The sequence below is a fragment of the Canis lupus genome, unplaced genomic scaffold (assembly GCF_003254725.2).
Source record: "Canis lupus dingo isolate Sandy unplaced genomic scaffold, ASM325472v2 SANDYSCAFF117, whole genome shotgun sequence".
Classification (NCBI taxonomy): domain Eukaryota; kingdom Metazoa; phylum Chordata; class Mammalia; order Carnivora; family Canidae; genus Canis; species Canis lupus.
In genome coordinates this window covers 101,916-117,937 of record NW_026019498.1, presented here as the reverse complement: position 1 = coordinate 117,937, position 16,022 = coordinate 101,916, and the positions used below count along the sequence as shown (strand labels likewise).

Sequence of the window (16,022 nt, the reverse complement as noted above, 5' to 3'; positions counted from 1 at the left end):
TTTTCCCATTTTCTTTCTTTTCTTTCTTTTTTTATTCTTTTTCCTTCTTTCTTCCTTTATTCTTTTTCCTTTTTCTCTTTTCTTTCCTTCTTTCTCTCCTCTCTTTTTCTCCTTTTCCCAATTCAATTTGTTTTTGGCAACTAGGCACTCAGGAAAATGACTAGAAGGAAAACCTCACCTCAAAAGAAAGAATCAGAAACAGTCCTCTCTCACACTGAGTTACAAAATCTGGATTACAACTGAATGTCAGAAAGCCAATTCAGAAGCACTATTATACAGCTAATGGTGGCTCTAGAAAAAAGTATAAAGGACTCAAGAGACTTCAGGACTGCAGAATTTAGATCCAATCAGGCTGAAATTAAAAATCAATCGAATGCAATGCAATCCAAACTAGAAGTCCTAATGACGAGGGATAACGAGGTGGAAGAACGAGTGAGTGACATAGAAGACAAGTTGATGGCAAAGAGGGAAACTGAGGAAAAAAGAGACAGAAAATTAAGATACCAGGAAGACAGATAAAGGGAAATAAACGACAGCCTGTGGAAGAAAAACCTATGTGAAATTGGGGTTCCCAAGGGTGCCGAAATGGACAGAGGGCCAGAATATGTATTTGAACAAATCATAGCTGAAAACATTCCTACTCTGGGAAGGGATACAGGCATTCAGATCCAGGAAATAGAGAGATACCCCCCTAAAATCAATAAAAACCATCCAACACCTCGACATTTAATCGTGAAGCTTGCAAATTCCAAAGATAAAAGGAAGATCCTTAAAGCAGCAAGAGACAAGAAAATCCTGACCTTTATGGGGAGGAGAATTAGGGTAACAGCAGACGTCTCCACAGCGACGTGGCAGCCCAGAAAGGGCTGGCAGGATATATTCAGGGTCCTCCATGAGAAGAACATGCAACCAAGAATACTTTATCCAGCAAGGCTCCCATTCAAAATGGAAGGAGAGATAAAGAGCTTTCAAGACAGGCAGGAACTGAAAGAATATGTGACCTCCAAACCAGCTCTGCCAGAAATTTTAAGGGGGACTCTTAAAATTCCCCTTTAAGAAGAAGTTCAGTGGAACAATCCACAAAAACAAGGACTGAATAGATATCATGAAGACACTAAACACATATCTGTAGATAGTAACTCTGAACGTGAACAGGCTTAATGACCGCATCAAAAGGCGCAGGGTTTCAGACTGGATAAAAAAGCAGGACCCATCTATATCTGTCTACAAGAGACTCATATTAGACAGAAGGACACCTACAACCTGAAAATGAAATGTTGGAGAACAATTTACCATTCAAACGGTCCTCAAAATAAAGCAGGGGTAGCCATCCTTATATCAGATAAACTAAAATTTACCCAGAAGACTGTAGTGAGAGATGAAGAGGGACATTAAATCATACTTAAGGGATCTATCCCACAAGAGGACTTAACAATCCTCAATATATGCCCCGAATGTGGGAGCTCCCAAATATTTAAACCAATTAATAACCAAAGTGAAGAAATACTTAGATAATAATACACTTATACTTGGTGACTTCAATCTAGCTCTTTCTACCCTCGATAGGTCTCTAAGCACAACATCTCCAAAGAAACAAGAGCTTTAAATGATACACTGGACCAGATGGATTTCACAGAAATCTACAGAACTTTACATCCAAACTCAACTGAATACACATTCTTCTCAAGTGCACATGGAACTTTCTTCAGAATAGACCACATACTGGGTCACAAATAGGGTCTGAACCGATACCAAGGGATGGGGATAGTTCCCTGCATATTCTCAGAGCATAATGCCTTGAAATTAGAACTAAATCACAACAAGAAGTTTGGAAGGACCTCAAACACGTGGAGGTGAAGGATCAACCTGCTAAAAGATGAAAGGGTCAACCAGGAAATTGAGGAAGAATTAAAAAGATACATGGAAACTAATGAGAATGAACATACAACCGTTCAAATTCTTTGGGATGCAGCAAAAGCAGTCCTAAGGGGGAAATATATCACAATAGAAGAATCCATTCAGAAATGGGAAACTACTCAAATACAAAAGCTAACTTTACACATAAGGGGGCTAGAGGAAAAAAAGTTGATAGATCCTACACCCAACAGAAGAATAGAGTTAATTAAAATTCGAGCAGAACTTAAGGAAATCGAGACCAGAATAACTGTGGAACAGATCAACAGAATGAGGAAATGGTTCTTTGAATGAATTAATAAGATAGATAAACCATTAGCCAACCTTATTAAAAAGAAGAGAGAGAAGACTCAAATTAATAAAATCATGAATGAGAAAGGAGAGATCACTACCAACACCAAGGAAATACAAACGATTTTAACAACATATTATGAACAGCCATACACCAATAAACTACGCAATGTAGAAGAAATGGATGCTTTCTGGAAAGCCAGAAACTACCAAAACTGGAACAGGAAGACATAGAAAACCTAAACAGGCCAATAACCAGGGAGGAAATTGAAGCAGTCATCCAAAACCTCCCAAGACACAAAAGTCCGGGGACAGATGGCTTCCCAGGGGAATTCTATCAAAAGTTTAAAGAAGAAACCATACCTATCCTACTAAAGCTGTTTGGAAAGATAGAAAGAGATGGAGTACTTCCAAATTTGTTCTATGAAGCCAGCATCACATTAATTCCAAAACCAGACAAAGACCCCACCAAAAAGGAGAATTACAGACCAATAGCCCTGATGAACATGGATGCAAAAATTCTCAACAAGATACTAGCCAATAGGATCCCACAGTACATTTAGAAAATTATTCACCATGACCAAGTAGGACTTATCCCTGGGACAGAAGCCTGGTTCAACACTCATAAAACAATCACTATGATTCATCCTATCAGCAAGAGACAAACCAAGAACCATATGATCTTCTCATTAGATGCAGAGAAAGCATTTGACAAAATAGAGCATCCATTCCTGGTCAAAACACTTCAGAGCGTAGGGATAGAGGGAACATTCCTCGACATCTTAAAAGCCATCTAGGAAAAGCCCACAGCAAATATCATTCTCAATGGGGAAGCACTGGGAGCCTTACCCCTAAGATCAGGAACAAGACCGGGATGTCCACTCTGACCACTGCTATTCAAAATAGTACTGGAAGTCCTGCCTCAGAAATCAGACAACAAAAAGAAATAAAGTCATTCAAATTGACAAAGAAGTCAAACTCTCCCTCTTCGCCGATGACATGATACTCTACCTAGAAAAACCAAAAGCCTCCACCCCAGGATAGCTAGAACTCATACAGCAATTTGGTAGCGTTGTAGGATACAAAATCAATGCCCGGAAATCAATGGCATTTCTATACACTAACAATGAGACTGAAGAAAGAGAAATTAGGGAGTCAGTCTCATTTACAATTGCACCGAAAAGCATAAGATACCTAGGAATAAACCTAACCAAGGAGGTAAAGGATCTATACCCTAAAAACTATAGAAAACTTCTGAAAGAAATTGAGGAAGACACAAAGAGATGGAAAAATATTCCATGCTCATGGATTGGCAGAATTAACATTGTGAAAATATCAATTTTACCAAGGCAATGTTCACCTTTAATGCAAACCCTATCAAAATACCATGGACTTTCTTTAGAGACTTAGAAATAATTATTTTAAGATTTGTGTGGAATCAGGATCCCTGGGTCATGCAGCGGTTTGGCGCCTGCCTTTGGCCCAGGGCACGATCATGTAAACCCAGGATTGAATCCCATGTCAGGCTCCTGGTGCATGGAGCCTGCTTCTTCCTCTGACTGTGTCTCTGCCTCTCTCTCTCTCTCTGTTTGTGACTATCATAATAAAAAAAGACTTGTGTGGAATCAGAAAAGACCCTGAATAGCGAGGCGAATTTTAAAAAAGACAACCATATCTAGGGGCATCACAATGCCAGATTTCAGGGTGTACTACAAAGCTGTGGTTCAAGACAGTGTGGTACTGGCACAAAAACAGACAAATGGATCAATGGAATAGAAGAGAGAACCCAGAAGTGGACCCTGAACTTTATGGTCAACTAATATTCGATAAAGTTGGAAAGACTATCGATTGGAAGAAAGACAGTCTCTTCAATAAATGGTGCTGGGAAAATGGACATACACATGCAGAAGAAAGAAGGAAACTACACCACTCTCTTTCACCATACACAAAAATAATCTCAAAATGAATGAAAGATCTAAATGTGAGACAAGAGTCCATCAAAATCCGAGAGGAGAACACTGGCTATATCTTTTTTTGAACTTGGCCACAGTAACCTCTTGGAGATACATCCACGAAGGCAAAATAAACAAAAGCAAAAATGAACTATTGTGATTTCATCAAGATAAGAAGCTTTTGCACAGCAAAGGATACAGTCAACAAAACTAAAAGACAACCTACAGAATGGGAGAAGATATTTGCAAATGACGTATCAGATAAAGGGTTAGTTTCAAAGGTCGATAACGAACTTCTTAAAATCAACAACAAAGAGACAAAGAATCCAATCATGAAATGGGCAAAAGACATGAAGAGAAATCTCACAGAGGACGACATTGCCATGGCCAACATGAACATAAAAAAATGCTCTGCATCACTTGCTATCATGGAAATACAAATCAAAACCACAATGAGAACCACCTTACACCACTGAATGGGATATAATTAACAAGGGAAGAAAAAAACAAATGTTGGAGAGGATGCAGAGTAAAGGGAAGACTCTTACACTTTTGGTGGTAATGTGAACTGGTGCAACCACTCTGGAAAACTGTGTGGAGGTTCCTCAAAGAGTTAAAAATAGACCTGCCCTATGACCCAGCAATTGCACTGTTGGGGATTTACCTCAAAGATTCAGATGCAATGAAACGCGGGGACACCTGCACCCCGATGTTCATAGCAGCAACGTCCACAATAGCCAAAATGTGGAAGGAGGCTTGGAGTCCTTTGAAAGATGAATGGATAAGGAACATGTGGTTTATGTATACAATGGAATATTACTGAGCCATTAGAAACGACAAATACCCACCTTTTGCTTCAACCTGGATGAAACTGGAGGGTTTGACGCTGAGTGAAGTAAGTCAATCGGAGAAGGACAAACATATGTTCTCATTCAATTGGTTAATATAAATAATAGTGAAAGGGAATATAAGGGAATGTAGAAGAAATGTGTGGGATATATCAGAAAGGGAGACAGAACATAAAGACTCCTGACTCTGAGAAAGGAACAAGGGATGCTGGAAGGGGAGGAGGGCAGGGGGTGCGGGTGAATGGGTGACGGGCACTGAGGGGGGCACTTGCCGGGATGAGCCTGGGTGTTACTCTGCTTGTTGGTAAATTGAACACCAATAAAAAATAAATTTATTTTTTAAAAAAAGTTCAAACAACTAAATATTTATGCTGCAAACATAGGAGTACCTAAATATAGAAACCAATTAATGACAAACGTACAGGAACTCACTGATAATAATACAATGACAGGGGATTTTACCACCCAATGATGGCAATGGACTGATCGTCTATGCAGAAAATCAACAGGAGAACAATTGCCTAGACACATTGGACCACAGGGACTCAACAGATATAGTCTGAACATTTCATCCTAAAGCAGAATACACATTCCTTTCAAGTGCACATGGGACATTCTCCAGAACAGATCATATCATGGCCCACAAATCAGCCATCAACAGGTACAACAGGTACAAGAAGTTGATATCACACCCTGTATATTTTCAGACCACGATGCTAAGAAACTCGAAGTCGACAGTAAGAAAAAAGTTGGACAGACAAAAAATACGTGGAGATTATGAACATCCTACTAGAGAATGAATGGAGCAACCAGGAAATTAAGGAGGAAATATAAAACAAATGAAAATGAAAACGTTTCCCCAAATGTCTGGGATGTAGCAAAGGCAGTCCTAAGAGGGAAGTACATAGCAATCCAGGCCTACCTCAAGAAATAAGAAGTCTCCAATACACAACCTAACCCTACACCTAAAGGAGCTGGTAAAGCAATAGCAAACAAAGCCTAAAGCCTACAGAGGAAGGGAAAAAATAAAGATATGAGCAGAAATAAACAATACAGAAAAAACAAAAGAGTAGAATGGAATAACGAAACTAAGAGCTGGTTCTTTTTTTTTTAATTTTTGATAGTCACACAGAGAGAGAGAGAGAAAGGCAGAGACACAGGCAGAGGGAGAAGCAGGCTCCATGCACCGGGAGCCCGACGTGGGATTCGATCCCGGGTCTCCAGGATCGCGCCCTGGGCCAAAGGCAGGCGCCAAACCACTGCGCCACCCAGGGATCCCTAAGAGCTGGTTCTTCAAAATAATTAATAAAATGTATCAAGCCCTTGTCAGCCTTATCAACGAGCAAAGAGAAAACCTAAATAAATAAAATCACAAATGAGAGAAGAGAGATCACAATCAACACCAGAAAAATAAAACAATTATAAGGGAATACTATGAAAGATTATATGCTAACAAACTGGGAGACCTGGAAGAAATGGACAAATCCCTAGAAATGTGCAAACGAGCAAAACTGAAATAGGAAGAAATAGAAAATATGAACAGACCCATAATTAGCAAAGACACAGAATCAGTAAGGCACCTGGGTGCCTCTTTGGTTGAGCATCTGCTTTAGCTAAGGTCATGTTCCCAGGCTCCTAGGGGATCACGTCCTACATCAGGTTCCCCGCATGGAGCCTCATTTTCCCTCTGCCTATAACTCTGCCTCTCTGTGTCTCTCATGAATACGTAAATAAAGGTGCAGCCACTGTGGAAAACAGTCTGGAGGGTCCTTGAGAAGTTAAAGATACGGGATCCCTGGGTGGCACAGCGGTTTGGCAACTGCCTTTGGCCCAAGGCCTGATCCTGGAGACCCAGGATCGAATCCCACGTCGGGCTACTAGTGCATGTAGCCTGCTTTTTTCTCTGCCTGTGTCTCTGCCTCTCTCTCTCTGTGACTATCATAAAAAAAATTTTTAAAAAGAAGTTAAAAATAGAGCTACCCTACGATTCCAAAATTGCACAGCTAGGTATTTACCCTGAGGATACAAAAGTAGTTTAGTAGATTCGAAGGGGAACACGCAGCCCAGTGTTGGTAGCAGCATTATCAACAACAGCGAAACTGTGTATACAGCCCAGATGTCAATCAACGATGAATGGGCAGAGACGATGTGGTAAATATACACACTGCAACATCTCTGGGTCATCAGAAGGCATGAAATGAAGCCATTTACAATGACGTGGGAGAAGTAGAAGGGACTTACACGAAATGAACTCAGTCAGAGTAAGACAGGTACCAAATACCATACAATTGCATTCACATGTGAATTTTAAGAAACCAAACTGGCAAAGGGGCAAATGGGGGGATGAGAGATGCAAACCAAGATACACACTCTTAACCACACAAAATAATCTAATAAATACCAGAGGAAGGTGGGGCGGATGGGGAATCAGGGGATGGGGATAGTGGAGGTCACCTCGGACCAGTACCAGGCGTTGTATTCAAGGGTTGAATCACTATGTTGTAAACCTGAAACTATATCATACTGTGTTTACAAAGAGGAATTCAAGTAAAACTTTAAAATAATAATTGGTAGTATAGAGGATACATGTGCGCACAAGAGATAAAATCAGAAAGGCAACTGAAAATCCAAACAAAAGTCTTTAGAGCCACAAACCCCTCCATAGCTGAGCTCAGGAGAAGCCTGCCATGCCTATTCTCACCCCAGAGAAGCCTGGATTTTGATTCTCTGGGGAGGCCACTGACTTGGTGGAGTCAGGCTATCTTTGAAACCAAAACCTAAATAGAGTGCATCAAACTAAACTGCCCAAGATGCTAGGAGTCCCAGTGCAGGCACATGCCAAGACTCAAACTCTAACCATACACAGACATAACCCTTACCCTACACTTAAGCCTAATGTTAACCTAACCCTTAAACAAGAACTATCACTAATCAAAAACCAAACACAAACCCCAAGACCGAAACACATTCACTGAACCTTCCTGCCAACCCTCACCCTAACTCCTAAACCTATTCTAAACCCTTAACCCTGACCCTTACCTTAAATCTAAACCTAACCTCTAACCATAACCTTAACTTAATGTACTCAAATTGTATTCCTAAACTTAACCTGTACCCTAACCCTAACCCTCTAATACTAATCCTATCTCATACCCAAAAGTGTACCCTAACCTGTACCCTAAAACTAATCCCTAACCCACTGCCTAGCCATCTCTTAACCTTTTCCAAGCCGTTCCCTGACCCTGACCTGACCCTAAACCTAACCGCTACCAAACACTAACCCTAATTCTATCCCTAACCCCTATCCTAAACCTAACCCTCGCCCTAACACTAAATCTAGCCGTAACTTTTACTCTAACCCCTAACCCTAACCCCTGACCCTAACTCACACCCTAAACCCTAACCGCAAACCTAGCCCAAACCTAACTCTCACCATAACCCAAACCCCAACTCCTAACCTCCTGCCCTAATCCCTAAAGTCTAAACCCTATCCCTAACTCTAACTCCTGTCCCTCACACAAACCCCCATCCTAACTCCTAACTACTGACCCTTACCCTTATCCCTCACCCTAACCTCTAATCCGTAACCATAAGCATAATAATAACCCTAACATCTAACTTAAGCCTAACCACCAAATGCCTCCCCTCCCCTGACCCTACCATTCATTCTACCCATTCACTTACCCTATGGTTCTGAGGAGTCCCTACTGATATGGACGTGGTCCGAATGGCACCTCCAGAGTCCTCCAGGATGTCCTGTGGAAGACGGGTTCCTGTGAGTGCAGACGTGGCCCCACGTGTTCCAGAGACTTAGTCAGTGGGTCCTGAGTATGCCGGGTCTCCTGTCACCGTGGGTATGCCTCCCATCCTCTGGAAGCCTCACAGCAGGTTCTCAGGAGGCCCGGGGCTCCTGTCAGCCTGGACATGGCCCCATGTCCCCCAGAAAACTCACCGCAGGTCCTGAGGAGGCTGTGGGTTCCTGTCAGCCTAGATGCAGCCCCATGTCTCCCAAAGCCAAAGTGCAGGTCTTGAGGAGGACGGGGGTCCTCTCAGTCTTGACGTGGCCCCACATTTTCCTCAGCCTCACCATAAGACCTGAGGAGGTTGGGGGCTCCTGTCAGCATGGACGTGGCCCCAAATCATCCCAGTCCTTCACAGTGCATCCTGAGGAGGCCGGAGACTCCTGTCAGTGTGGATTCGGCATCCAGATTTTTCTTAGGCCTCACCACAGGCTCTGACAAGGCTGGGGTCTTCTGTCCGCACGGACGCATCCCCATATTTCCCAACATCTACACCGGGGGTCCTGAGGACATCAGCGTCCGGTTGTGTGGACGTGGCCCCACGTCCTCCCGAAGCATCACCACAGGTTCTGAGGTGGCCGAGGCTCCTGTCACTGTGGATGCGGCCCCCAGCTTCCAGAAGCCTCAACTTATGTCCTGAGGGGCCCATTAGCTCCTGCCAGAGTGAACGCGGCACCACATCTTTCAGAAGCCTCCCCGCGTGTCCTGAGGTGGCCCAGGGGCTCCTGTCAGCGTGGATGCGGACCCACATCTTCCTGAAGCCTCACCATGTGTCCTGAGGAGACCGGGGCTCCTGTCATAGTGAACGCTGCCCAGTATCCCCCTGAAGACTCCCCGCAGATTCTGAGGAAGCTGTGGCTCATCAGCGTGGACGTGTCCCCACGTCTTCCTCAGGCCTCCCCAGCACAGGCTTGCTCCTGTTAGTGCAGGCAGACGAGGCCTACTGCACATGCGTGCCCTTTGGGTGGTGCCTGGGCTCAGGCGCCCCCTGCGGGATGCTCAGGCGCTGCAGGAGGCTGTGCAGGAGGCAGAGTGCCCATCCCCAGGCCCATCTCTGCCTCCTTCCAGGCTCAGCTGTGGCCTGTTATCTCCGGAAACGTCTGACTGAAAAGGAGCCCAACACCCAGCTTCCCCAAAAATACTTAAGGAGAAGGAATTGGAGCCCAAAAAGCGAAATGAAATGTGGACCAGACTTTTACCACGTCCTGTAAAACTCACTCAACCCTCTTCCACTGTGGGCGGGACAATGGGCTGGTGCAGCCGCCCTGGAAACAGTGTGGAGGGTCCTCAGGAAGTTACAAATAGAGCCGCCCTGCGACCAGCAGGTGTACAGCCTGGAGCTCACTTTGAAGATTCAGATGCAGTGAGATGTGGGACAACTACACCCCAATTTCCACAGCAGCCGTGTCCACAGTAGCCACACTTGGGAGGAGCCTCGGTGCCCTCTGCCAGATGATGGATAAAGAGGATGGGAGATAGATGATGGTCATAGAGAGAGGAATGGTACTCAGCTATCAAAGAGAAGGAAATCTTGCTATTTGCAATGACGTGGATAGAACTAGAAGGATCATCCTAAGTGTAATAGGTCAGTCGGAAAAGAGAATGACCGTGTGGTGTCATTCATAGCTGGAATTAAAGAAGCAAAGCAGATGAACATCTGTGAAGGGAAGGAAAAACAAATAAGATGAAAACAGATGCAGGAAATACAGACTCTTAATTAAAGGAAACAAACTGGGGATCCCTGGGTGGCGCAGCAATTTGGCGCCTGCCTTTGGCTCAGGGCGCGATCCTGGAGACCCGGGATCGAATCCCACATCGGGCTCCCGGTGCATGGAGCCTGCTTCTCTCTCTGCCTGTGTCTCTGTCTGCAACCCCCCCCCTCTCTCTGCGCGTGTGTGTCTATGGTAAATAAATAAATACGTAATTAAAAAAAATAAAGGAAACAAACTGAGTGTCGCTGCTAGGCGGGGACGGGGGAGGGGATAACATGGGACCAGCATGAAGGAGGGCACGAGTACTGCGGTTATCTCCAACTGTTTAATCCCTGAATTCTTCCTCTGAAAGTATAATACACTATACTTTAATTAATTGGGTTTAAATTAAATTAAGTTAAAAAAATCTGTTGTATCAGAACACGTTTCCTACTGGACTCTCTGTTCTGTTCCTTCACCTTATGCTGGGACCAACCCACATGGGTGTGGTTTGTTAAGTAGGCGTCAGGCCTCATCCATGGACCACCCCAGGGCGAGAACTCACGACCCTGATATCAGGACCAGAGGTGAGGTCAGGAGTCGGATGCTTAATTGATGGAGCCAGGAGGGGTCCTGAGGAAAACACTGCTTTATCCTGTGTCTCTGTGACATCGTTTGAAATAGGAAAGTGCTGCGTCCCACTCTGTCCTGCTTTTCCAATACTGATTTGCTGTCCGGGGTCATTTGTGGGGGCGGATGGATGTTATGGGTTTTTTTTTTCCTATTTATAGGATGTGCCACCATGATTTGACAGGAATGACATTTAAATTGAGGGTGGCTTTAGGAACTGCGGACATTTTCACACGATGAGGCTCCCAACCCACGAGCCCAGGATGGCCTCCCAAAGCCTGGTATGGCTAAGTGCACAAGTCTTGTGCTCCTTTGGTTCAGTCTCATTTATTCTCTGTGATGCTCCTGAGAAGGGAGTCACGTCCGTCATTTCCTTCCTGAGGGCTCATTGTCAGGACACAGCAAGCCCCACAATAGAATAAAAACTGAGCCCAGACCAACGGCAGGAAGCTTCTATTAGAACAGATCTCAATGCCCTTGAAGGCCCCATATCAAAATGTAAACTGAACTTGAGGAATTGCTCCAGCCCTTTGGGAGTTCCCCGAGACCAGCCCTTAAAACTAAGCTAAAACCCACCTCGGGGTCCAAGTCCCTGCTCCGCTCTGTCGGGTATACTTGGACACAAGCTCGAGCTTGTAAATAAACCCTCGTGTGTTTGCATCAGTGTCAGCTTCTTGGTGGTTTCTCAGATTCGCAATCTTGGGCACAACAGTCTGAGATAAAAAAACAAAACCAAAAGAAGCTCGGATGCAGGTAGAGTGAACACAGGGTTCTGAGAGCAGCGGCGGAGACCCGGGGGCTTGGGGGCTCTTCTCTGGAGGCCCCAGCAGACAGGGGGGTGGGATGCTTAGCCCAGAGCCAGAGGACCTAGCATCCCCACCGGCATCCCGCCCATCAGGGCCGGGTCTCAGGGAGCAGCCCAGCGCTGCCCGCTTGAGCCCAGAGACGCTGACGCCCACCCCGCCTCTGACCCCCGCAGGATCAACTCCTAGGCAGATGTGCACCTGACAATCAGCACCACGGCCCATCCCCAGACCCCACACAGACCATTTGCTGCCGCCAAGTTGTTGGACCACAGAGGCTGCAGAGCTTCAGCTCTGCTTGGAATGTAGGGTCTAGATTCCTTTGTACACTGTGCTCTTTTTTAATTTATTTTCTTTGATTCTTTTTTATTAATTGCCTTATTTTAATTTTTTGTATGTACCTTATATATTTCTTTTTTTACTTTCATGGTACTTTAATTGTTTTTCATATTTTGGGATTTAGAATCTTTTAACAAGCAGGCTAAAATAATCTGGTTTTTTTTGGGGGGGGAGGGCAGTTGTTATTGTTTTTCTTGATTTTTCTTTTTCTTTCTTCTTTCTTTTTTGGAAAAAATAATGAGATTGAGAAATTCTCCTCCATAAAATAACATGAAGTAGTACTCACAGCCAGGAAGTTCATCAATAAACATATATGATGTCTAACTACAGTTTAAAGCAATGATTATAAAGATAGCAGCTGGGCTGGAAAAAGAGCACAGAAGCAAACTAGAGAATCCCTTACTGTAGAAATAAAAGAACTTAAATCAAGTCAGTCCAACGTTAAAAATTCTATAACTGAGATGTAGTCCCAAGTGGAAGTCTTCAAAACAAGAAAGGTTATGGACCAAAGAGGCTGACTTAGGGAGTTCAGCCACTTATTAAAACTATAACATTCATATCATAGGAGACTCAGAAGATGAAGAGAGAGAAAAGGTGGACCTTGATCAGCCATTAGCAACGACAAATACCCACCATGTACTTCAAGGTGGATGGAACTGGAAGGTATTATGCTGAGTGAAGTAAGACAATCAGAGAAGGACAAACATTGTATGTTCTCATTCATTTGGGGAATATAGTGAAAGGGAATATAAGGGAAGGGAGTAGAAATGTGTGGGAAATATCAGAAAGGGAGGCAGAACATAAAGTCTTCTAACTCTGGAAATGAACTAGGGGTGATTGAATGGGAGGAGGGCAGGGGTGAGGATGAATGGGTGACGGGCACTGAGGGGGGTACTAGACGGGATGGGAACTGGGTGTCATTCTATATTTGGCAAATTGAACACCAATAAAAAATAAATTTATTATTAAAAAAAAGAAAGAGTGGCACCTGGGTGGCTGAGTTAGTTAAGCTTCTACTTTAGGCTCAGATCATGATCCAGGTCCCAGGGCAGGCTCCCTGTTCAGCATGGAACCTGTCACCTCTCCCTCTACCCCTCTCGCTCATGATTTTTCTCCTCTCTCTCTCTCATATAAATAAATAACATCTTTGAAAAAAAATTAAACAAACCTAGAGGGAAGAGAAATCTCCCATGTAGAAGAATTTCAAAGAATTTGTGCAGACATTCCACCGTCAAGTTCATGAGCATACCTTCCAACTCTTATGTGTGCAATACACATGGTAACTTCCTTCTAAAAATATATTATGAAATACCTAAAATAATAATGATAATACACTAATAATAATAAAATAATAATAAAAATAACAAAAATGAATCAGTTTACTACGGAGAAAGCTGACAAACACTACCTTAGCAAGATGATCAGATCGATACCACGACTGATAAATCATGTGATAGTACCTATCCTTTACATGATATAATAAAAATGGCAGTATATCTCTGTATATAATCCACAAAAACAGTTCAATCATGAGATAAACGACAGACATGTCCCAACTGAGGGAAGTTTTTCAAAATACTCTCCTTCTCAAAGTGTTCCAGTTCAACAACAACAAAAAGGCTGAAAGACTGTCACAATCCAGAGGAGCCTAAGAAAACAAGAGGACAAATGGAATGTAATACGAGGGATGGTAACTTAGCAAAAACTAAGGAAATCTGAATAAAGTATTGTCTTTGGTTAATGCGACTATTTTAATATTGATTCGTTAGCTAATATTTGTACTGTACTAATATAAGATATCAATAATTGGAGAAATAGAGTGCCAGTGCATGTGAATGCACTGTAGTATCTTCTCAATTTCCCTATAAATCTTTGTTTTTTTCCTAATAAATAAGATTTATTTTGAAAATTGACTTAAATGAATCAGGCTCCAAGTGTAAAGACATTTTAAGAATAGTTGAATTAACTTTTGCCTTATTCTTAAAGAGTTCCTTTGATGGAAACAAAGTAAGAATTTTAGATCAGAAGGAAAGAAAAACACTTATGACCACGTATAATGCATCCTCAACCTGAAAAGCAGGAACGGATAATAAATAGCAAAAATCAGATAAAAATAATTCTAGTATAATAGACACCATACTGCAAGTGCATTTAAAATTAGCAATGGGGGATCCCTGGGTGGCATAGCGGTTGGGCGCCTGCCTTCGGCCCAGGGCGCAATCATGGAGACCCGGTATCGAGTCCCACGTCGGGCTCCCAGTGCATGGAGCCTGCTTCTCCCTATGCCTGTGTCTCTGCCTCTCTCTCTCTCTGTGACTATCATAAATAAATAAAAGAAAAAAAATAAAAAAATAAAATTAGCAATGCATAACATTTATTTCCTTGACATTTGTCTTCCAAAGAGTTCACAGTGTTTCAGTGTCAGTTGAAATAGGGGAAGAATCTCAGGGAAGAATCCTTCACATAATAATAGGACCATTGGTAATAATGTCTCTCAGTTCATTCCAAATCCATAAAGATGCATTTCCTGATGAGTGACTGAACTGTGAAGAAAGAGATGAGAAACCCTTCCCTCTGAATTACTTGTGTCAGAATATTTTAACCATAGTACTACAGATAGTAGTAAATTATCCTTATTAACAGGAAATACATCTCAGATTGGAATCTGAGCAATCAGATGTGCAGAGATAAAACTCTATGACTCGCTCCTCAACTTTTAAGGACAAAGGAGAGCTTTTCTATGTACAAAGTCAGTTGTCAAGATAGCCTCAGGGAATAAGATTCTGCAGCTTCAAATCCCGCTGCACAGCTGGGACGCCCGTGCTCCAGGTCTTCCTGATCCCAAATCACTGGGCCTGTTGCCCAACACAGGATGCCACGCTGAGGTTATTTGCAATTGCTCTCTTAGGAGCTCTGGGGAAGGGGGAAGGAGCTAGATAGGTGGGACAGGAAGCAAGGAGGCTGAGAAAATTAAGGCCATTCCAATTTAAATTCAGCATTAGCACACGCCCAGCCATCCCAGGCCCCTGTGAAGAAGAGCTGAAATTTACATTGCTTCAGTTACAGGAAAAAAACAAAAGTTTACAGCTTAATGTCCTAGAAAGCCCCACAATTGAATCAAAACTAAGCCCATGCCAAGGGCTGGAACCGTCTATTAGAATGAGAGCAGAGCTCAATACCCTTGAAGGCCCCATATCAAAATGTCAACAGAACTTGAGGAATTGCTCCAGCCCTCTGTAGGACCCCAAGACAAGCCCTTAAAACTAAGCTAAAACCCACCTCGGGGTCCAAGTCTCTGCTCCGCTGTGTTGGGAGTACTTGGACGCAAGCTCGAGTTTGGAAATCAACCCTTGTGTGTTTGCATTGGTGTCAGATACTTAGTGGTTTCTCGGATTCGCAATCTTGGGCACAACACTCCCATGTTCCCTCCCACCTTGGCTGAACCCCTATCCCCTCCCACGCAGGGTGAAACTCAGTCACCTCCCCGCCCACAACAGCTGGGCACAAGCCGTCACACAGGTCCCACGGGCACGGTGGGCACTCCCGTCATCCCTGGACTTCCCGAGGAAGGAAGGAGGTTTCCGCAGGACACACTCCCATTGTGGCCCCAGGGCATCCCTGCCCAGCATGGCAGCTCGTGACAGGTCGGGGTCTGTATCCCTGGCGCCTGTTCCTCCTCCCTGGTTTTCCCACAGGAAATGAAGGAGGATGCCCTTTTCTTCTCCAGGGACATCACGGAAGTAGACCTGGACGT

At 43.6% G+C, this 16,022-nt stretch overlaps 1 long non-coding RNA gene across 1 annotated transcript; it reads right to left on the bottom strand.

Annotated features, from left to right (window-relative positions):
• Positions 1–8,696: 8,696 nt before the first annotated feature.
• On the bottom strand, positions 8,697–13,870 carry LOC125754771 (uncharacterized). The gene is made up of 3 exons (XR_007409590.1): positions 13,437–13,870; positions 11,703–11,839; positions 8,697–9,722 (listed from the first exon to the last, which is right to left on the bottom strand). It is a non-coding gene; the product is annotated as an uncharacterized LOC125754771 (long non-coding RNA).
• Positions 13,871–16,022: the final 2,152 nt, after the last annotated feature.